At 33.8% G+C, this 22,743-nt stretch overlaps 1 protein-coding gene across 2 annotated transcripts in view; it reads left to right on the forward strand.

The window, feature by feature from the left end:
• LOC134846205 (regulating synaptic membrane exocytosis protein 2-like) overlaps window positions 1-22,743 on the forward strand; it is an 81,171-nt gene that overhangs the window by 6,117 nt on the left and 52,311 nt on the right. The gene's annotated exons all lie outside the window — the stretch shown is intronic.

Raw genomic sequence — 22,743 nt, forward strand, 5'->3', positions numbered from 1 at the left:
TATTATAGGACATTGGTTACATCATAATTTGTTGCTTCGTCCTTGACTCGTTTCAATTTACACCTGAGCCTATTGTTCGTTTATCTTTTTTCTTTGATCTGTTTCCAAAAATTAAGTATCTTTTGAGGTAGAATGTAGCCGCTAGATCATAGTATGTGCAGCAGTAATTCGTGTTAGATGAAGCTCTAAAATTTGGTCATAATTAGCTGAGCTGCATAGATAACAGCTTCTCTCTGATATCAGTTGGAATGTCATTCCACGCCATTTCATACCAACTACGCACTTTATTCCCTGGTATGCAATAAATATGGCAGCCAAGCTACTGTACCGGCGGTGTATGTACCTGTGCTTACTCTTGCGGAGAGGAAAGATGAAGAATGATGGATGGATGGATGATAGAGATGAGGTGGTAAAGCCGAAGGCTCATCGTATTAACCTCAACTACATTTGGACTGACGAATCGAGTTTGAAGACACGCAAGCAACTGTTTCCACAATATCATGTTTGCTTGAGTGATATGGCAGCATTTGGTTCAATCGTAGCGAAATGAAGCTGTTTCTTTGACCTTTTTTGAATAACCTGACTTCTTCAAAGTAATGATTAAAATTTAATGAGCAGAAATCGCTAAATTGGTTAAATCAGGTAGCACTAAATCGACCTGAACTTGAACCAATCTATTTTTGTAGTGGGCCAAGTACCCCATTGTGTAATGTTCTCATTTTCCTTGTACCAACTAAATTAACTAACATTTGGCTCTGCTGGATTTGGAAGGTTATTGCGCTATAATATTGGACTGAATGGAAGGATAAACCAACACCAGATATTTCTACCGTCTTCTCCCTATTTTTTTCATTTACTTTTTTCTTCATATCAAAGCTTACTGTAGTGTTCCAGCTTTAAGCATGAGAGAAGAGTGTTAGAGCAAGGCAATGATACCAACTCATACTTGAGCTTCAGATTGTTCCTATTTGCAATATCAGCTGCTGAATTTCAATGCGGACCTATCGTTTTACACCCCCCCCCCTACTCACCCAAAAACAAACAGCAGTACATCTTGTGCAATCGCGGACAAGTAGCTATTTCGAAAGCTAACTTAGCCGATTTTTTCTTGCCAAGGATATGCACAGCAAACAGTTTGCAGTTAATTGGTCAGAAAATAGCTTTTTGAAAATTCACTATTTCAGGGTGTCTGAATAATGCCTTGAAGTTTTTACCCTAGCAGATAACTTCTTCTATGACGAAATTATCTTTTAACCCAAATGCCTGTTGAAGAAATTTAAGTAACAACTATGTCATTTTTTTCAACTTAATGGTTAGAAAAATAAGTTTAAGATTCAGAATTGGTATGAAAGTAGTATTTTCGATATTCGGCTTGAGAAACGCTCCTTTGCAAAACAAGCAATACGGGAAAATACCTGTGCACTAATTTGCTGTTATGATTGGTGCAAGCGACACACAGCACAAACAAACCTAAGGAACATAAGGTGAAGAAGAAGAAGAGAATACCTGAGAGACTAGAAAATATAACAAGAAAAGAGACCGGAGAATTGTCTACGAAATCAGCCGATTGGTTAATGAGTCGAAAGATGAATCAATTCTGATTTTAGTACCATTAGTTAAAAGTATCATATGCTTTCTTGGTCTTAGATGATTTTTAATTACTGATGCACCAATTTGGTATAGATACAGTCTATTGTGCATAATAGCCAGTCGGCCATTTTCTTTTGGCTGGCTCGCACAGCAGGGTAGGAGGTAGAAAATATGTTGTATGCGCAGACGCCTCGACCCGGGAAGGGCAAGCGGAGGGATTGAAAATTAGAGGTAATAGGCGGCGGGCGGGAACAGGGACCAGATTAATTGCATGCCTGTTTGCCTATCAATGCTGTCCCAACTTACTATCACTGGTGTAAATGCACCCGACGGTGACGGAATTCCTGATCTGCGCTACCCTCATAGCCCCCTTTTCATGCTCTTGTCACAGGTCTATTGTACACCATGAGCGGGAGATTGAGAAGAACATAAAAGCGAACAGTTAAACTGATTTGAGTGCTATGATTACTCGAAAATTGAATTGGGTTATTTTTAGCAGAGCTGCTTTTTGTACTGCAATTCACAGCCCTGTGAGATTTAAATACAATTTTGAAGTGATAACAGTTTAGGGACGGTGAATTGAACAAATAATGTAATTGAGTATTGGATGGCTACATGAATCTAGGAAAACGCAGGATAAAGTTAAACTTAACGGGCTAATTCTGAACAAAGATTGTCGAGCAGTTTGGGCTAAAGAGGTTTAAAATTCATTGAAAGAAGTGAAGATGTGTATTTTGACGTCGCTGTTTTTATCTGCTTCTTTGTGCTCATTTAACGTGCATTTCGGGAATGTCTATTTTCTGTTTTTCAAATTTTTTTTCTGCTACTAAAATTCATAACTAATGGTTTTCAAAGTTGGATTTGTTGCTTACCCTTGTGAGACCAAGTGTCTTTTTATCGAGAACTAGACTTTTCTAAATCTGGAAGAAAGTGAACTTAACTCTTTTGTTGAACCTTAACGACTTCAGGCTCTTTCCCTCTTGGTCTAGAGGTATCGCGATGGCTCTTATTTATGCCGTGGTGATTTTTTTCTATTCATATACATATACACATTTATATATAAGTACATTCATAAATGCATTAATTTGTATGAATATATATATATATGCAGTTTTTGAGATCAATTTAAATTCATCTGTTGAAAGTTTATAAATTGCTTCTCCAAATACCAAAGTGTAAAGGTCACAAAAACGTGATTGACGTCTAGTTTCTCAAGTGGATTTTAATTTGCCTTTGATATATAGTTTTTACCAGTTAATCCAGTTTTCTCAAATTGACCTAATTTTGAGTATAAAAAAAGTGTCAATCAGAATATCGTGAATTTCAAAAAGTTTACGGCCATATTTTTTTCACTTTGAAATTCTAAAATTTTTCAAAAATAAGTCAGTCTTTTTTCTGTTTCATTGCGTTCATTGACTCTTTTCTTAACTGTCGGTTGGCTGTTTTTTTTTTAGTACGTATTAGTTTTTTTTCAAGAAAAATTGAATTCTCGGACGTTCGTTTGTATGTCGTTTTGTCGGCTTAATTGTCGGCAACACGGATTTTTCGGCGATGTAAGTCATTGTCATTGTAATTGCAAGTGTTGTTGCTTTATTCCTGTAATTTGTAAAATACTTTCCTTTCTATGTTTTCTTTTCGCTTAAAAGCTGTATTCGGCCTGATTAATTTCAGCGAATATTTTATCGGCTAATTCAATTTATTTTATAACTTTTCAAGAGCAAAATGTGATAAGTATTATTTTGAAAAAATTAGTCTGGCTGTTGTGTGAAAATCAAAGAAGCTTAAAAGTTTCGTATAAAATTCAACCGCTCGAGTTTTTCTATGACATGTTTTTATATCATTTTCTGTTTTTGGATGAATGGCCAACTATCTCCATTTTTGTGGGCTAAGTTGTCGCTCAGTAAATGCTTAAAGTTTTCTGACATTAAATTCTCATTTTTATTCAAAATAATATTCATTTTTTTAAACTATTTTAAATAGTCTTAGTTATTTCTGTCTCATTTTCTATTTAATAGCTGGCAATTCTAAGCTTTCGAATCTTTGCATGATTTTGTTGGCTGCCGATTTTGGTAATCATTGATGGTGATCACAGTTTGTTTCTTCAGCTGACTTACAAGCTGATTTTTTCGACGTACAAGTCAGCTTATGTTAGTTACAAGGTCTAAATGTATATTGTTTGTTATGCTTCGCTGTTTGGTGGATGTTGTCGGGATTGTCAAATCTAAACAAAGTACTGAAACAGGATTTTTTAATTTTTCCATAGCCATCTCTCACAGTTGCGGGGAGCGTTTTTGTGGGTCTCACAGATTGCAGTTGACTCAACTGCTTGGATTTCATTTGTTTCCACGAAAATTCAGGTATCACATTGAAACGTTGTACAGGGTCGCGTGATAAATCTTTTTCATGCCGGCGTCGAGAAACATCTTTTTGGTCAAACATCATTCCTTATAAAGAGTCAATGTACGTAGTGAAGATTCTTTTAGAGGTCCTGATTTTTTTCAGTTTATTTTTGCGGTTTGAATTTTGATTTCTTTTAAAGGCCAGTTGGTTTCCTTTGTTAAAGGAAGGCAAATTCCACTAATCGAAAAGCGATTGTGAAAAGGCCACGAAAAAAAAAACTTATTGATCCAGTTTTCTTAAATCTATACTTAATGCGTGTGACAGCTATCTCCCATGTTTAAGCATAACAATTTTGCATGTTTACGAAAGGATTTTTTCACGTTTATGCTATATCATATATTGCAATGCTTAACAAAATTTTTCGATGAACTTTCCGCAAGGCCATTAATTTTTCCGCAATTTTTGTCGATCTCAAATTAAGTCTGTATACCTGCTTTTTTATCTATCTATTATCTATTTATTATCTATTATATACTTAAATGCAGGCTTCACTATCTCTTCATGTTTAAGCTTTTTTCAACATATTATTTTTGCATGTTTAACAAAAGAATTTTTGCACGTGTAAGCTATATCGTATATTGCAATGGTTAAGATTTTTTTTCAATTTTCCAGTTTAAATTCAGTGTTTATTTCATCAAGTTTGAAAAAAGCAAACCAAAAGTGGGATTCTGTCAGGTTTTGTGATTCTGGCCTCCATATATAAAAACCAAATCCTTGTAGTTTACGAGATACGACAATTTTCGAGATTTTTCGAAAGTTTCTAGAAAATAAAATTTGAAGAAATTTGTCAATTTTTGAAATTCTCACCGTATAGTTGGGTGCTGTCAGGGTACTCTCAGGGGTTGTATATCTTGTCTCAAATCTCACTTCACAAGTCCTTTTAGTTTTTGAGATGACGTTTTTTATGATTTTTCCAAAAATTTTCAAAAAAGCCTAGATTTTAAAAAACTTTAAAACATTGAAGATCTCAATCCTGTTGTTGGAAATTGTAAGGGAACTCTCAGGAGTTGCAAATCTTGCCTCTGAATTTGGCTGTTCAAGTCCTTGTAGGTTTCGAGATAAGACGTTTTTTAATGATTTTCTCAAAATTTTTCAGAGAACTTAGTTATAAAAAGTTTCACAAAATTTGAAATTACCATCTCTCTAGTGAGGCTTTGTCAGAGTAATCTCAGGAGTTGCGAATTTTTCCTCCAAGTTTGACTGCTCAAAACTATGTAGTTTTCCAGATATGAAGTTTCTTGTGATTTTTGCAAAAAGTTTTCATGAAAATTTAGTTTAATTTTTTTCGAAGTTTGGAATTCCTAGCCTGTAGTTAGAGGCTGTCAGAGTAATCTCAGTAGTTGCGAATTCGGCTTCCAATTAAGAATGCTCGATTTTTTTTACTTCAAGAGATACGACGATTTTTGTGAATTTTTTTGGAAATTTTCAGAAAACTCAAATAACAAATTAATTCACAAAAGTGAAATTCCCAACCCTGTAGTTGTGTGCTGTCACAGTATTGTCAAAGATTGCAATTAAATAAGACTGCTCAAATCATGCTTCCAACTGCGACTGTTAAATTGCCTTTAGTTTCCCAGATGTGACGCTTCTTAGTTCATTTTAACTTTTTTCGAAGAACTTTCTTAAAACCTTGAAGCCATGAAAATTTTATGGTTCTTCAAAATTTGTAAAAACTTGAATGAAAAACGTTGCAAAATTTGTAATTACGAACCCTGTAGTTGGGTGCTGTCAGAGTACACTCAAACAATGCAGATCTTACTTCCAATATATGCGGTTTTTTATGAGTTGTTAAAAATTCGGAGTAACGGAGGTGCGTTACACGCTAGTTGTTAGTGAAATCAAAGAGCTTCAAAGCCAAATTTTTTTTGAAGTTGGACAGTTGAAACTTTTAAGAATTGATGAACATTATTCAGACTCTTATTTAGGTCGCGACGATTTTTTTCGGTTTTTTCAGAAAAAGTCTTAAAATTTGTTCAAGGCTCAAAATTACTGTTTCGAGGTTTATTTTTTGATTTCTATTCAAGTTCTCTTTTCCTTTGTTAAAAGCAAGGCAAACTCCCTTATCAAACAGCGTAAGTGTAAAAAGTCACGAAAAATGCGATCGACTTATAATTTTGAAATTGGGTTTCAGTTATCAGATTTTTCTGCAAAATAAAAAATGTACCTATTGATCCAGTTTTCTCAAATTGGGTTAATTTTATCAAAAAATGTCAAAAATAATTTGTTGTAGAAATTCAACGATCTCTTAGGCCTTCTTTTTCTTCAAAATTCAACGGATGACATTTTCTAAAATTGATTCTTTTAAGAGTAATGAACGTAGTGAAGACTTATGTAGGTCTTGGTGACTTTTTTTAGGAAAAAGTCGTAAAATGCTCCAATAACTACAGATGTGCATTCATACATATAAATGCACTTATGATTGGACTTAGATATATTTGCACTTTTGGAGTTCATTTCAAATTCATCTGCTGAAAGTTACAACAAAACGTGAGCAAAGTGGAATTTTTTGGACTTTATCTTTTGATCCAGTATTCTCAAGTTGAGTTGATGTTATCAAAGAAGCAGCAATCATAAATTGTTCTAGTATTTGAAAGAGCTTAAAGGGCATCTATTTTTTTCTTTGAAATTCCAAAAGTGTACTTTTAATTTCGGTTTGCTTTCAACAAAGTCATTGTTTTTTTCTGTTTACCTGCGTTGATTACTTTTTTCAATTATCTGTTGGCTATATTTTCATAAAATAGGTCAGTATGTTTTTTAATGTTTCTTTGCGTTCATTGGCTCTATTCCAACTCTGTTGGCTATAATTTTTTTTCACGCCGCTTGACTTTGCTGCTTTTTTCTTGGTGTGAGTTAGGCAATCATTTATAACGGAATATTGTCTTTCAAGTTGTATACAACAACAAAAAAAGTGCCTGAACCTAGACGTTTTTCCGTTGCAAATTTTTTGCCTCCATTTTTTATTTGTTGAAGATTTTTTTGGATCATTTTTCAATAAATTTTTGAAGGCTTCTGCCAAATGAAATTTTTCAGCATATCATCGTTTGCATATCATCGTTTAAAATAACCATTGTATTCGTGTTTTTTTTTCTATTTTGGTTATGATTTACCAGCGCAATGTGGAAGAATTTCCGTTTTTTCGCCTAAGTAGTTTATTCGGCTTGAATTTTTCGGTTTATGTTGTTCGCTTAGTCGCCTTTTTTTAAAGTCGTTTGAAGTGCGAAGGAAGGTGTTTATGCATGCGTGTAATTAGAGGAAGGGGAACTTCGTTTCTCGTATATTTATAGCTCAACGGATTTTTTTTTGGCTCAACAGGGCGTATTATCGGCTTGGGAAAATTTAATAACTTGGGAACATTTAATAAATGGTTAAAGCTGGCGGTTGTTTTTTTTTGGAATTTTTTCCTCAAAAAGAACTTCATTGGAAACAAATGTGTAAAATTGTGACAGATCTTGTTCTTTCTTAACGTTGTTTTTTCACCTGCGAGCAACGTAGTGGCTTAGTACGAACCTTCTTTTTTTCTAACCTAACTCGCAAATAAAAGTGTTCATTGAATTTCATAGCATCTATTCTCCGCTTTCTTTATAGCTAGTGTTTGTGAATTGTTAAGCGTCGGTGGCTGAGTGGTTGTTGCGTGAGTCTCATAGTCTCTAGGTCGCAGATCGAATCCGAGTCGTTGCCGCATTTTATCTAATATGACGCTTATCTACTTTTTCTGATTGCACTTTATAGAGCTGTTTTTTGCCGTGTTCTGGCTAGTGTTTGCGAAGTTGTGCTTCGCCTCTGTAAGCATTTTTTCGACTAAATGGTTTTCGACTCATTTCCTATCGGCTAGAATGCTGTTTTGGGAGTGTGTCAAGTCACGAAAGCGATTTGTAGTGTAGACTTCATGCAAAAAAACTTCAGAAATGATGAAAATGAAAGCCATCTGTTGCTGCTTTATTGGTGGCTTGTGATAGTTTGCTTTCAAGCTACCGTGGCAAAGCTGTGAGGCCGTGAGAATTCTAATCTACAGGTCGGAGCTTCAAATTCTGAACACTGGAATAGTTTTTTTTTCGTTTGATGGAACTTTTGCTGCATGGCATGGGAAGTTTAATGGAAATTCTAGCTGCTGAATTGGTAGCCACAGTTGATAAATTTTCAACCGATTGTACAAATAGTTTAGCCACAAGCAGCTTTTATGGCTGTTCTGATGAAATTTGACCGTAAACAATGAAACGTTGTACAGGATTGAGTGATAAGTCATTTTGATGCGGTTGTCGACAAGAAGCCCTGGTCTGAATTGTTTTGGTCTCAAAAATCATTCGTTATGAAGAGTCAATGAACGTAGTAAAGCTTCTTTTAGAAATCGTGATTTCTTTTCTTGGTTATTTTTGCTATTTGTCTTTTGCTTTCTTGTTAAGGCTAGTTGATTTCTGTTGTTAAAAGGAAGGCAAATTCAACTATTCAACAGCAAAAGAGAAAAAGGTCCCGAAAAAAGCTTCACTGCCATATAATATGAAGTTGAGGTTTTTGAAAATAAATTCCGTTTTTTTTTCTGTTTCCTTGCGTTCATTGGCTCTTTTTAAGAGTAATGAACGTAGTGAAGACTATTATATAGGTCTTGCTGATTTTTTTGTTTTTTTTTCAGGAAAACGACTTAAAATTTTGATGCACTTAGGTATAATGCACTTTTTGAGTTCAATTGAAATTCATCTGCTGAAAGTGACGTAAATAGCACTCTCCAAATGCGAACGTGGAAATGGCGCTAAAAACGTGAAAGATTTCTAGTTTCGATAGTGGAATTTAATTTTTAGAAATAAAAACTTTACTTGTCGATCCAGTTTTCTGAAGTTTGTTTTATGTCATATAAAAAGTGCCAATCTGAAATCGTTCTAGAAATTCAAAGAGCTTAAAGGGCATCTATTTTTTACTTTGAAACTCGAAAGTTGAGGTATTTTCAGCAAATTCAGTGTTTTTTTATGTTAACTTGCGTTCATTACTATTTGCAAGCTACGATTGGCTGTGCTTATTGGCATAAGACATGGAATTTTTCAAAATTTTTTAACGGAAATTCTTTTTCTGAAGGTTTCAATTGGGAAATTGTTTTCAAACATGGCTAGAATAAATACTACGCTTCCTTCAATTTTTGAATTTACTGATTCGGAATAGAAAAATTACAAGTTTTTATTTGATTGTGGACTGGAAATTCTTTTGAAATTTAAATCGATTTGCGGTGTTTCTTAAGATGCTGAGTGGTTGACTTGTTGTGTTGGTCATTGTTTTGTATCTTTTCTCTATGGCTGCTATGGTTGGCGATTCATGACGAGCTTTATTTATTTAGAGTAATGAACGTAGTGAGTACTCCTATATAGGTATCGGTGATTTTTTTTTTCAGGAAAAGCCTTAACGCTTTCGATAAGCAAGCGTTATCAAACTGGAGTATAGACTTTTTTTTCTAGTTAACAACTAGTTTAACAAAATCAGTTGAATCATTTCTGCAGCATTCAATTCTGCGGCAACCAAACATGCTTTATTTCTTGAAAATTCAAATTTAACTACTGGCTGAGTACTAGTTCCTACAGGGTAGTTTCAGGGGAGACTTGAAAATTTTTATAAAATTTTTAATTGAAATTTTTTTTTCCGGCTCAACTGGTGTCTGCTCAAAGATTGTCTGCCTTGTTTCCGCTTCGTATTTTCGACTAAATTTACCCTTCTATATCTGAGTTTTGGGGTTCAATCCAAAGAGTGGGTTTTAGGAAGTTCCTTTGCATATGTGACTACTCACAAATTGTTTATAAAAAACAAATTATGGCCCTCGGAAAAGTCTAATATTTGATTTTCTGACCGGTTTTTAAAACTTTGACTTTTCTTGAAACTACCCTGCCAAACCTAGGCCAAACCTTTTTGGGTTCGAAATAACAGATTGGGTGAATCTCTTCTACTTAAGCGGCTACGCCCAATTCTTTTTAAACAAAAAGTTATGGTTCTCAGGATTGTCAGCGCTCTGATTTTTTGACCGTTTTTTGGTCTTTTTCTCGTTAACTATCCTCCCAAAACTGATATCAATGGGCTTGATAACGAACCAACAGGTGGTTTAAAGCTTAACTTTATAATTTGCTACCCCCAATTTCTGCTAGAAAATGTTATGGCCTTTAAACAAGTGAAAATTTGACACTTTTTTTTGAAAAATTATTTGCGAATTCTCTGGTTAAATGTTCAATCGAAAAATACGTCTTTTGGAATCTTCTCTGCCTTACTGGTCACGACCTGCATTTAGCAGAAAAAATTAACTGATTTTTGAATTTTGACTATTTTATAGAAACTTTTCGAATTTTCTTAAAAATTACCTTATCAAATCTGATATGAAAATTTCAATCGAAAGAGGCGTTTGCGTGAAATTTTCCTGCAGAAGCGGCTGCTCAATTTTGTGTAAGAAAAAGGCCAGCTATTTGGAAAATTCCAAAATCTGAAAAATTTAGGTGAGAAACAACTAAGGCCTTGGGCAAAGTCTAGTTTTTGAAATTACGCATTTTGTCCCGCATCAGTATAACAAATTCAAAAAATATTTAAAAATTACATCAAGCTTTAGCTGAGCCCTAGGTGTCCTTCATCGAGAGATACGAAAATTTTGGTTCACCTAGTTTTTTCAACATTTTTTTTTCGACTCATGCTTATCAACTCATTTTCATACTTTTTTTATGATTGTGTTGTATCGCAAGTGTGTTGTATCGCTCCGCTTCGCCTCTGTTTAAAATTTGTTTACACTCAATTGTGATTTTTCGCGGTTTGACTTGTGATTTCTTTTCAAGTTCAGTCCATTTCCATTATTAAAAATAAGACAAACTCCACTATTGAACAGCAAAAGTGTTAAGGTCATGTAAAATGTGATTGACTTCTAATTTCGAAAATGGAATTTAATTATCGAGTTCTTAGCAAAATAGTTTTACTTATTGATCCTATTTAATTAAAGTTGGGTTAATTTCAATTAAAAAAGTGTATATCATAAATTGTTCTACAAATTCAAGCAGCTTCAAGGCCATCTATTCTTTTCTCCGAAATTCAAATGTTCGTTTATTTTCAGTTTCCTTGCGTTCATTACTCTTTTCCAACTGTCAGTTGGCTATGTTTTCGGTAATTGCGCTGCAGAAGCTTACTGATGAATAAATTGAATTCAGTCAGTTTCGTTCATTCATCAGTTAGTTCCTGCAGCGAAATAACAGAAATTAATAAAGCTCTTCATGCTTCGTCAACATAGAGAGAAAGATAGATAGCATCCACCAGCAAAACAAATCAACCACTCTTAAGAAAAGCACTTAAGAATCTTAAGAAAAGCACTCGCCTTATATCAGTTGAAAATTTAAAAGTCCGTCATAAGTGATAGGAATCACTAGTTCACCTCTGTTCCCAGTGCATCTAAATCTGAATTCAATTGGAGAGTTCTGTAGCTCTCAGTTAATTCTCCTGTTTAGTTGGTTCGGTCGAACTAAGGCTCAATTTTTGTTCAATCGATGTACTAGATATAAGAGTGCATTAAGTCAGGATTCATCGTTCCTCTGAGGTATTAAACAGTTAAAAGATCATGTATATTTGAAAAAGTGCTCAAATACAAGCTGTTCAGATCTGTAAGGACAAACTGTTGAGTTCCTATTTTGTTTACATGGTGTTTTGGGATAGCATGTTATGTCCGCCCGTTAGTCTATATCAGATGACGAGAAAATGCAAGGAGTGTTTCGATTTTTCATTGGCACGATATGATATGGAGTTTCTCAATTATTTAAACGGAAATCATTTTTAGCGTTGCGATAAGCAAGGGTATTGCAATCGGGTACTAGTCTTTTTCCCGTAAACAACTGTCCACACTTGTAGACGATATCCTTTTCTAGAGGAGCTTCACTTCTAGAGGATCTTCTGGTTTCAGCTTGTAATTATCTTTTCAAAGGTTGTAATTTCTGGTTGTTATTAGCTTGTAAGTATCTTTTCAAAAAAAGTTTCTCGTTTTTCATTCACTATTTTGTAGCGACATGTGTGTTTTGCATCGCAAGTGTTGCGAAGCTCCGCTTCGCCTCTGTGTTCAAAAATGTTTCCAGATATGTTTAGAATATATAATTATTCCGCTTTCATTAGATTTTAAATTTAATGATTCAAAATTAGAAAATTAAATACATATTTGTTTGACTTTGGGTTGGAACTTCCTTCGAACTTTACACCGATATAATGCGGGTGTTTTTCTTAAGATGCTGAATGGTTCACTTGTTTTGCTGGTTGCTGTTTTCTATCTCTCTCCATGGTTGCTATGGTTGACGATGCATGAAGAGCTTTATTAATTTCTGTAATTGCGCTGCAGGAGCTAACTGATGAATAAATTAAATTGACTTAACATTTTCCCTGGTATGTTTTTATTAATCTTATTCCTCGCTTTTATTCTTTTTTCTAACTACCCTCGTGTTTACTCTTTTCCTTAAGTTGTCGTAAAGCCGGAATTTGAAAGTAAAAATTGGTATGTTTTGTAGCCTGTCAGCTAAATAAAGTATTCATGCTTATCTTTGCTAGCAATTAAACGTCTCTGCTTCCAAGTCCAATATTGATTTAATTTGAAACTACATCAAAATATCAGCCGCTATATTCGTTTTCTGTTCCGATCTGTCTGAGGAAAATAATATTTTGTCACATGTACTTTAAAAACAGCCCTAAATATACGTTCAGCTTTGCAAACTGTTTTTTTCTGCGCATTTTTGTCAATTTTTTTCCACGGGTTGCTATCACTTACGCGTTCCTCTTTGTTTGTTGCTTCTATTTTTTCTCCTTCGTTTTATGAGGTGGTTTGAAATTTTAATGATTTCTTTAATATCAGCGCTCAACAATGCAGCGGACGTCAAAAGGTGGGTGCCCGTTGCCTGTAATATTGACGTTTCAACATTGCTCTATTCAAAAATTCATTTATTCAAATTATTAAATTTTGTCATAGAAAATTTGATGATTAAGATTTAATGAGTGAATTGCACATCACTTTATTATGCATTTTCCGTTTTTTTTTTTCAGTTTCCTTCAACAAAATTCCTAAAATTGATTTTGACTTAAATTTCTTGTTGAAAAAATCCCTATTACAACGCAAAAGAGAACTGAAATGGAAAGCGCTCGATGAAATGTAGCCAAATTAACGGGACAAGAAAAAATTCAATCACGTTCAACAATCAAATATAGGAGAAACTGAGAACTGTCAATTTTTGGAAGCTCGTACTATATTTTGTTTTGAGTCTTTGGCATTGTTTGAAATCCATATCATTCCCTGATATGCATTTGCAGAAAAAGTGAACAACAATTTTTTGTATAGTGTGGACTTTTTTATGAACGTAGTTCAGGTTGTATTATAGGTCGCGATTTTTTTTCTTTTTTCGTTTGTTTTTCAGGAAAAGTTTGTTTTCAGGTTCAAATTTACTTTTTTTGTGGTTTGACTTTTGATTTCGGTTTCAGTTAATTTCCTTTTTTAAAAGGAAGGCAAACTCCGCTATCGAACTGCAAAAAACGTGATCGACTTCTCAAATAGAATTCGGTAATGGAATTTGATTATCAGATTTCCCAGCGAAATAAAATTTTTACCTTTTGATCCAGTTTTCTGAAATTGGGTTAATTTTATCAAAATGTGTCAAAAATAGATTTTTCTAGAAATTCAAAGACCTCCAATGCCATCTATTTTTTTGTTCAAATTCAAAAGTTGAAGGTTTTTAAAAAAAACAAGTTAGTTTTTTTTCAGTTTCCTTGCGTTCATTACTCTTTTCCAACTCTGTTGGCTGTTCCTCAGAGTAAATCTTCTGGTTTTTGTATTCAATATCTTTTTTGATAAATTTGTGAAGCGATGTTTTACAACGGGGATTTTCACGCCTCTAAATTAGTACTCGAACGTTGCAAAAGTTGACTGTAGTTTTTAGGTTTCCCTGCGGAGGTCAAAAGTTTTCTTCAAATCTTTTTTAAATTGTAAGAAAAAAAATTATTTTTTGATAACAGTGTGAAAGGATGTTTGCAACAGCTCGTCGAAATCAGTACCCAAAATTGTTAAAATTTGATTGTAGTTTTCAGGCTTTCCTGTGGAGTTCAAAAGGTACCTTTCAATCTTTTCCTTAATTGTTGGAGTTTATTGTTTTTGATGAAAATTTGAAACGATGTTTGCAACGGGAAGTTTCGCTCCTCGAAATCAGTAAATTTTGAAATTTAATCGGAGTTTAAGGTTTCCTTGCAGAGTACAAATGTTGCCTATTAATCTTTTCTCTTAATATTTTAAAAGATATTTTGCAACAGAGAGTTTCATGACGCGAAACCATTACTCTTCAACTTCAAACGTTGATAATCATTTTTAGGTTTCCTTCCGGTGTTCAAAAGTTATCTAGTAATCATTCCGCTCAAATATTAACAAATTAAAATTAAGTATTTTGTGAAATGTTTGTGACACGATGCCACGGGTAGTTTCACGCATCGCAATCAATACCCGACGTTTTCAAAAATTGATTGTAGTTTTTAGCTTTTCCTACAGTATGTAAAAGTTACATATTAATATATATTTTTTTCTTAATTGTAAGAGATTCAAAAAACGTATTTTTTGAATTTCTGAAACAAATTGTTGAGTTTTGATCCTCGAAATCAGTACCCGAAAGTTTCAAAATCGATTGTATTTTTAAGGCTTCCTTGCTGAGTTGAAATGTTACCAAAATATGTTTTCTTTCAATTTTTATGAGAATCAAATTTTTTCAAACTACTTTGTGTAACGATGTTTTTCTCACAAGCAAGCTTAGTGTTTTAATATGAGTCTACATATTTTCAATTTAACTCGCAGATAGAATTGATAGCATTTTTGTTCTGTAGCATTGGAAATTTGTTTTCTGCTTTTCATGTTTGACGATTGACACCAGTGTCGATGGCTGAGAAGGCAGATAATGAGAATTCAAATCTCGAGGTCTCAGGTTTAAATCCGAACGGTAGCATTATTTTGCTTATGCGAGGCCCATTCTTTGTTTTTTTCCTATTTAAGAGTAATGAACTTGGTGAAGACTCGTACGTAGGTCTTGGTGAACTTTCTCTTGCTTTTTCAACGTTCAGTTTAAGTTCAGTTCATTTTCATACAAACTCCACCATCGAATTGCAAAAATGTAAAGGTCAGGAAAAACGTTTTCGTGCGTGGTTGTTAATGTTCAGACTTTCCAGTGGAATTAGGTTTAAATAATGATCCAGTCATCTCAAATTGGTTTTTTTTGATCGAAAAAGAACTGATGATAAATAGTTTTTGAAATTCAAAGAGACTAGGGTCATATATTTTTTCTTTATAATTGGAAGTTGAAATATTTTTTTAAAAGTCTGTCTGCTTTTCTTGTTGTGTTAGGTATTCGCTGTTGTATGGGTGTGCTATATATCTGGAGTTTTCGAAATAAAAAGCGCTTAATCTTGCTGCATTTGGAATGGCATAATCGAATCAAGTCAATAGTTGAACCATTGTTTTTTATTATTTTTTGTTAATTGAGCGTTTTTTTTTTCGGGTTATCATAGCCATTTCTGGGTGTTTTTGCTCTCATATGTTGCTAATTTTAAGAGTAATCAAGGTAGTTAGTACTCTTAAATAGGTCTTGGTAATTTTTGTTTTGTTTTTTTTTCGCTTGAAAAAATTCTACTTTTTGTTAACGCGCGCAGTTTTGCTTTCTCGCTGTTTGACTTCTAATTTTTTTAATTCATTTTTCCCCCTTCGTTCAAAGGAATATTGAAATGCAAAAATGTTAAGGTCACAGAAAACGTAATCGATTTCTTGCTTCGAATGTAGATTTTACTGTTCGGATTTCCCAGCGGAATTAAAAGTTTACCTATTGATCCACTTTTCTCTAATTGGGTTACTTGTCTAAAAAAGTCAGATTCATAAACTATTCTTGAAACTCAAGGACATATATTTTTGTTTTTTTAAGTGTTTTTTCATAAAATAAATCAATTTTTTTATTACTTGCGTTCATCGCTCTTTTCCAACTGTCAGTTGCCTATTTTTTTGTTTTGCCAATTTTTTTATTAATCTCATTTTTCATTTCTTTCTTTTTACCTTTGAATGAAAGAAATAAAGGCAAATATCAAGGAGTTTTTATGGAGAAATTTTTAAAATTGTGTATGACTTATGAGTGCTTTATAAGAATAAATTTAAAATTTGAAAGGCGACGACTACAAAAGAAACGAATTGGTGACAGAATAACAAATAAACGGATTGTATGTCCATGTCAGTCATTTGATTATCTCAATCTACATTATTCTAGGAGCCGCATCCTGTTATACATCAGTTCATACAATTTCAGACAGTAGTTATCTGAATAAATGACGCCAATATAGACTTTTCGTAGATACAACAAAGCAGACATTATGTAGAAGAATCCTCTTTAGTTATTCGTTAAATAAACATCACGCGGACAAAAGGCGAACTGGATAATTTTCGCAACTGATTTTTGTGCTTTTCGTATTTGCAATTGTAGTTTGAGTTAATTTCAATAATTATGAATCTCACAGAAAATCTTTACTGAAGTTTTTTTAATGCAAAGCAACGTATTTTGTTTCGATTCTTTAGAGAAAATTATTAACTGCTAAGTTTCCGTTTGAGGTTAAACTGAACTCAAAACACTTCAAGTGAATTGTTTTCGCTCACTTCATTTAAATTGACCATGTAGGTGTAGGTTGCCATTTGTTTGGCCGAGGTCCTCGAAACATCAATTTTTGGTCTAGATGGTCGGAATATACAGTCAGCACGTTTGATCTGGTTTGTCGATAATTGGAAAGATATGAAAGAAAATGTACGTAAAAAAAACATTGTTATAATGCCAACTCGACACCCATCTTTTGAAAATTGGAGATTTATAATTTTGAACACCATTCCACCATGTTCTCATTACTTCTGCACAAAATTGATTTTTAAAACAAAGAAATTGGTCTCGAAGAAAATTGACGGATTTTTTAAAATATATATGAGGCAAAGTCGACCCCCTGACTACCCAAAGGGTACCCCCTTCGGTACTATTTTGAGACCTCAATTTTGGTGGCTGACCCTTTCTGGTGGTGACTTCAAAAATTCGCCTGATGCGCTAAAAAATTTGGCCAAAATAGGGTCTTTTAAGTTTTTTTTTGGAAGAGTACGAAAAATCTTTTTTTTTTACCTCACAAAAGGTCTGCAATTTCAAAAAAAATATATTTTTGCGATAAAGCAAATCTATAGCAAGTGTACTTCTTATTCCGTCAAAATTTTTGTTCTTAGGAATCATGTTCGGGTCTTCTCAATCTATCAGAAATACTGCAACAGACATTTTTTGAGCATATAAGCATTTTAAGTTCTCCTTAAAAAAAATCAGGCATTATGAAGCTTGTATGATTTTGATTTTTTAAAATTTGGAGACGCTTTGGAATTTTTTATTTCTTGGAGAAAAGATTTTTCCGATCTTCAGAAAAGTGATACTAATGGAAATACTGTCCACTCCACGCGTGTCTGCATTTTCCATTAGTTTCTTTTTACCTTTCCCTTATTTTCTACATTCTCAAAACTAAATCTATGGTCAAAACTTCTGAGGGGGGAATGTTGATCCATAGGCTTCCTAAAATCTACCTGATAATTTGGATTTAATTTTAAGAACGGGTCGTGGGAAACTACCCTGCATAAGCAGTTACGGCTCGTTTTTTGGAAAGAAATAACTAAGATTTTGGATGATATCTAATTTTTGAGGTTTTGAATTATACGCATTTCATCCCGCATCAGCTTATGTTAAAAAATATCAAACAGGTGCTCCATCTTTAGCTGGGCCCATAGTATTCGCCCTGTTTTCATTTTTCCCTTCGTAAGTAACGATGAACATATTGAAGAATATATAAGGCGTGATGGATTGTTTTGTTCAGGGAAAAAATCTTATTTGTTCACGCTCAAAATTGATATTTTGCAACTTGACATTTTTTTTGAGCTCAACTTTGTTCATTTGCTAAAAAGAAGGCAAACTTCACTATCGAACAGCAAGTGATGAAAAAATGCTTATTGTACCCGTGCGATAAAACAAGGGTATGACAATCGGGTGCTGGATGTCGTATTCTTCCGAGAATTTTGTCTTCTCTATTCAAAAGTTTGCAACAGACATGTTTTATGCATTTTAGCATTTTTTAAAATTCCTGTTAGATAATTTCAGGCATTATAAAAAATGTATTAATATTGACCTTTTTTATTTGAAGACGCTTTGGAAATTTTTGGAGGGGGGATATTTGAGTCATAAGATCAGTTTTTTCATTTTCCCTGCCAAACTTGATAACTTGGGTTCACTGTTAAGAACGGATTGTAGGAAAATCCTTCTGCCTCAGCGGCTACGCCCACTTTTTTAAAATAAAACATTGTGCTCACAGAAAAACGAAATTTCGATTTTTTTGATGATTGTTTGGTAACTCAACTTTTCTCAAAAACAAGTGTGAAAATTCTTAGATTAGGCTTTCAATCAAGAAACCCGGTTGCGGGAAACCTCTCTGCAAAATTGACTTTTTTTTGAAAAAAATGTTTATGGCTTTCGTAAAAGTCGAATTTTTTGAACTTTTTTGGAAACTTTTCTCAAACTACCCAGACAATTCTCTGTTGAAATCGCTAAACAGCTGACTACAAGATCTGGTTACTTAGTAACAAAGCTTTATGAAACAAAAACAGCCTACTGGTGTACCAGCTATTAAGAATCTTTGACCACCTTCAAATTTGTAAAAAGAATTTTAAAATTTTTTGAAAATATTCTGTCGCCTGTAAAAGGGATGAGGGGACAAGATGCCTTAAAATTCGCATACCAACGAAGCTTTCTAATTAGTTATTTATAGTACACAGGCTTCTTCGAGCACTTAATTTCTTTCTACACAAGCGATCTAATGAGCGTTGTTTTATATTAAGAATCAACAATTTCGCCTTCTATGTTGCAAATTAAAGTTCTCATTTGGTGTCACTTTTGGTGCATAGCATTGGCAATTAAATAGCATCTGTTGTATCTGTTTTCTTGGCATCTAGTGCTTGATGATTGTCAAGCGACCATGGCGTAGATGCAAAATCGTCGAATCTTGATCTAGAGGCCGGAGGTTCGATTACCCGGCACAATATTCATTTTTCGAGGCTTATTTTTACTTTTCACCTTTTGCCTCTTTTAGAGCTACATTTTGCCGTTTTATCGCATATACTTGAAAAATGAAGCCTTACCTCTGTGTGAAAATTGTAGAATTAGCGCCGCTATTTCTGCAAAAAAAAACAGTCTTAAAACTCTTGATAAATTTAACTTTTTTTCTAAAACTAATGTTGTTTTCCGGTTATGCATGCAGTTTTGTTCCCGTGAAGTGTACAATTGTTTTGCAGTTTCCTTAGTTTGGAAGTTTTGCTTGCCTTTTTTCCTGGTGAAGTCATTTTGTTCGTCATCCTAACGCTCTTCGAAAGTTTGTTTAGAATTTGAAAATTGTTAAAGGTCCTGATGCACTCAAATTTGGTTTTTCGGGGTTAGACTTTTAATTTTTGTTGAATTTCGATTCAATTTATTTTATTTACTAAATTGAAGCTAATTTTTTATTTGAAGACGCTTTGGAAATTTTCAAAAAGTGAGACTAATGGAAATACTGTCCACTGACCCGTGTGTTTAATTGTTCTTGTAGTCTTTCCTTACCTTGGCCCATTTTCTACAGACTTCGAATTTTTCTCTGGGGGGGGGGGGGGGGGGGGGGATATTTGATTGAGTCATAGGTTAAGTTTTTTCATTTTCTTAAAAGCGACCCTGCCAAACCTGATAACGTGGGTTCACTGTTAAAAACGGATTGTAGGAAGCTCCCCCACCCTTAGCGGCTACACCCACTTTTTGTAGATAAAACAACTTTTGGTGCATAGCATTGGCAATTAGTTAGCATCTGTTGTATCTATTTGGTTGGCATCTAGTGCTTGATGATTGTCAAGCGGCCATGGCGTAGATGCAAAAATGTGTGAGTTTCAATTACCCGGCACAAGATTCATTTTTCCAGGCTTATTTTCCCTTTTTTCAACTTCTGCTTCTTTTAGAGCTTAAATTTGCATTTTTAACTCATGTGTTTCGAAAATGCAGGTTTGCCTCTTTGTGAAAATTGTAGAATTAGCGCCGGTATTTCTGCTAAAATAAGTTGTAGAACTCTTGATAAACATAATTTTTTTTAAAACTTATGTTGTTTTCTGGTTATGCATGCAGTTTTGTTCCCGTGAAGTGTACAATTGTTTGGCAGTTCCTTAATTTTGAAGTATTACTTGCCTTTTTTCCTGGTAATTTCAATTTGTTCGTCATCCTAACGCTCTGCGCTAACAAAGAGTCTCGAAATAAATGTCGATTTAAAATTCAAAAAGTTGGTTGAGAAATTGAAAATTGTTGAAGGTACTGATGCGCTCAAATTCAATTTTTCGTGGTTTGACATTCAATTTTTGTTAAATTTCGATTCAATTCATTTTATTTGCTAAAACGAAGGCGTGTTACAAATGCCTATTGATTGAATAATCTTTAATTGGGTTAAAAGTTCGAAAATTGACAACTAATTGTTGGAAGCAAACAAATATATATTTTTTTTTAATATAAATTTGATTGAAAGTAGACAAAGGTTTGAAATTGAGTCATTTTGTTTTGGCCATGAGTTAATTGATACTCTTTCAACTGCCTTGTTTTTGTTTTCGATGTTTTGATATTCTTTTGATATCGATTTTTAATTTTAAAGAACGCTTTTCAGTTTCATTTTCGAATAGCAATTGAAGTTGTTCTCTCCAAGAAAAAAACGCAAATGAGGCGCAAAATCTCTGCTGAAGTAAAAACTTGAAACAAACAGTTAAATGGATTTCGCATTGTGTTTACTTTATAAAGAGTAATGAACGTAGTGAGTTTTCTTATATATGTCTTGCTGATTTTTTTTTTTTTCGTTTTTTTTTTCAGGAAAAAGTCTTAAAAATTGTTCACGCTCAACTTTGGTTTTTCGCGGTTTGACTTGTGATTTCTTTTCAAGTTCAGTCCATTTCCATTGTTAAAAGGCAGGAAAACTCCACAATCGAACAGCAAAAGTGTAAAGGTCACAAAAAACGTGATTGATTTCTGATTTCGAAAATGGAAATTAATTATCAGATTCCCAGCGAAATAAAATTTTTACGTACTGATCCAGTTTTCTCAAATTGCAATAGTTTTAACAAAAAATTATCAATAATAAATTGTTGTAGAAATTCAACGAGCTCTTAAGCCATCTATTATTTCCTTCCAAGTTCAAAAATGGAAGGCTCTTGAAAAAACAAGTCAGTTTTTTTTTCAGTTTCCTTGCGTTCATTACTTTTTTCCAACTGTTAGGTGGCTATGTTCAATTAAGTATATGATAAAGTGTTTACTTTATCAATTAGGCATATGATAAAGTCTCTGCATTTGAAAGATCTGGAATATAGCTTTTTGCGTTCATTAATGCGAAATTCGACTCGAAGTTTTCGTTTATTTTTTCGCAACCGAGATTAACATTTTCGAACTATAATCAATATTTTATCAAAACTGGGCAATTTTTTACTTTCTAGAACCCAAATAATAATTAGGACGTTTTCTTGCTTAAAAATTGCGACGCGGAGAATTTTTTTCTCCACTTCGCTTACGAAGTGACAAACGAGGATTCGTTTTAGCGACTGGTATTTGCTCGCGTGTTGTCCTTGCTATTCTTTAGTTTACGCATAATTTATAAGTTCTTGATAATTACACCAAGCTAATTGAGTTGGAAGCAAAACTTCGAAAAATATGATTTTCCAGTTTTGGTTTCGAGTTAGTTGTCTTGTCGGATACAGTTTTCTTTTCTGTTTGCGGCCCAAATTCGATATTATGAAATTCAGAATGGTTCCGTTTGAATATTTGGAGCAAAGGGTCTATACAAAGTTTAAAACAAAATTTTGATGCTTGTCGGTCTAATATTCTCTGAAATTTGTTACAAAAAGATTTTCGGAGTATTGGAAGCATAAGATCTTGAAAATTGTACTGATGATACTGCTCTTCACCATAGGCGGGACTTTAAAATCATATAGCCTAAAGGTATGAATTAAATCAGTGGTTTAACTGAAAGGTTTTGTTCAAAAATCTTCCCTAATTCTCCGGCCGGCGCCATCTTCAATTTGTGCTCGGTTTTCATTCCCTAGGTTGTGCACCGTGCACCATTCAACTTGCCGGAATTTACATATCGCATTTCAGAGCTCATTAATCTAGCAACCTTAGGCCAGCCTTGCCTTTGAGCTCTTAGGGCTGCTAACAGTGTTGCAATAATTTAGCGACATGAAATGGTGAAATTGGGTATGAGGGCATGGTATGAAAAATAACATAGGTCTATTTTGAGATGGACTCGGGTGGCGTTCGAACTTCCTATTTCCTTCCGCGTGTCTCTTTTTTGTTCATTCACGCTTGCAATCCACTTTTGCCCCCTTGTTCCAGCATACTGATATTTGCCTGGTATTTAAGTATGACACCGTACCCTATTGTACCATTCCTGGTTCTGATTTCTCTACTCCACTGTACAATTATAAACTATTCTTTTCCTTAGAGATTTAACATCCATCATATTTGGGCGTATTCGTTGGGCTGTTGTATACCATTAACTTTACGCTACCTTGGTTTGAAAGAAGTCTTGCCTGAGGCGACTTTGTTGAAATTCAAGCCCCTCCCCTATCTTAGTCTGAATTTGCAAATAATCATTTTGTTGTTTTATCCTCGGAGAAATCCTAGTCGACAAGAATGTTATGTGGCTATATTGATGCTA

This window comes from Symsagittifera roscoffensis, chromosome 5 (genome assembly GCF_963678635.1).
Source record: "Symsagittifera roscoffensis chromosome 5, txSymRosc1.1, whole genome shotgun sequence".
In the NCBI taxonomy this organism is placed as follows: domain Eukaryota; kingdom Metazoa; phylum Xenacoelomorpha; order Acoela; family Convolutidae; genus Symsagittifera; species Symsagittifera roscoffensis.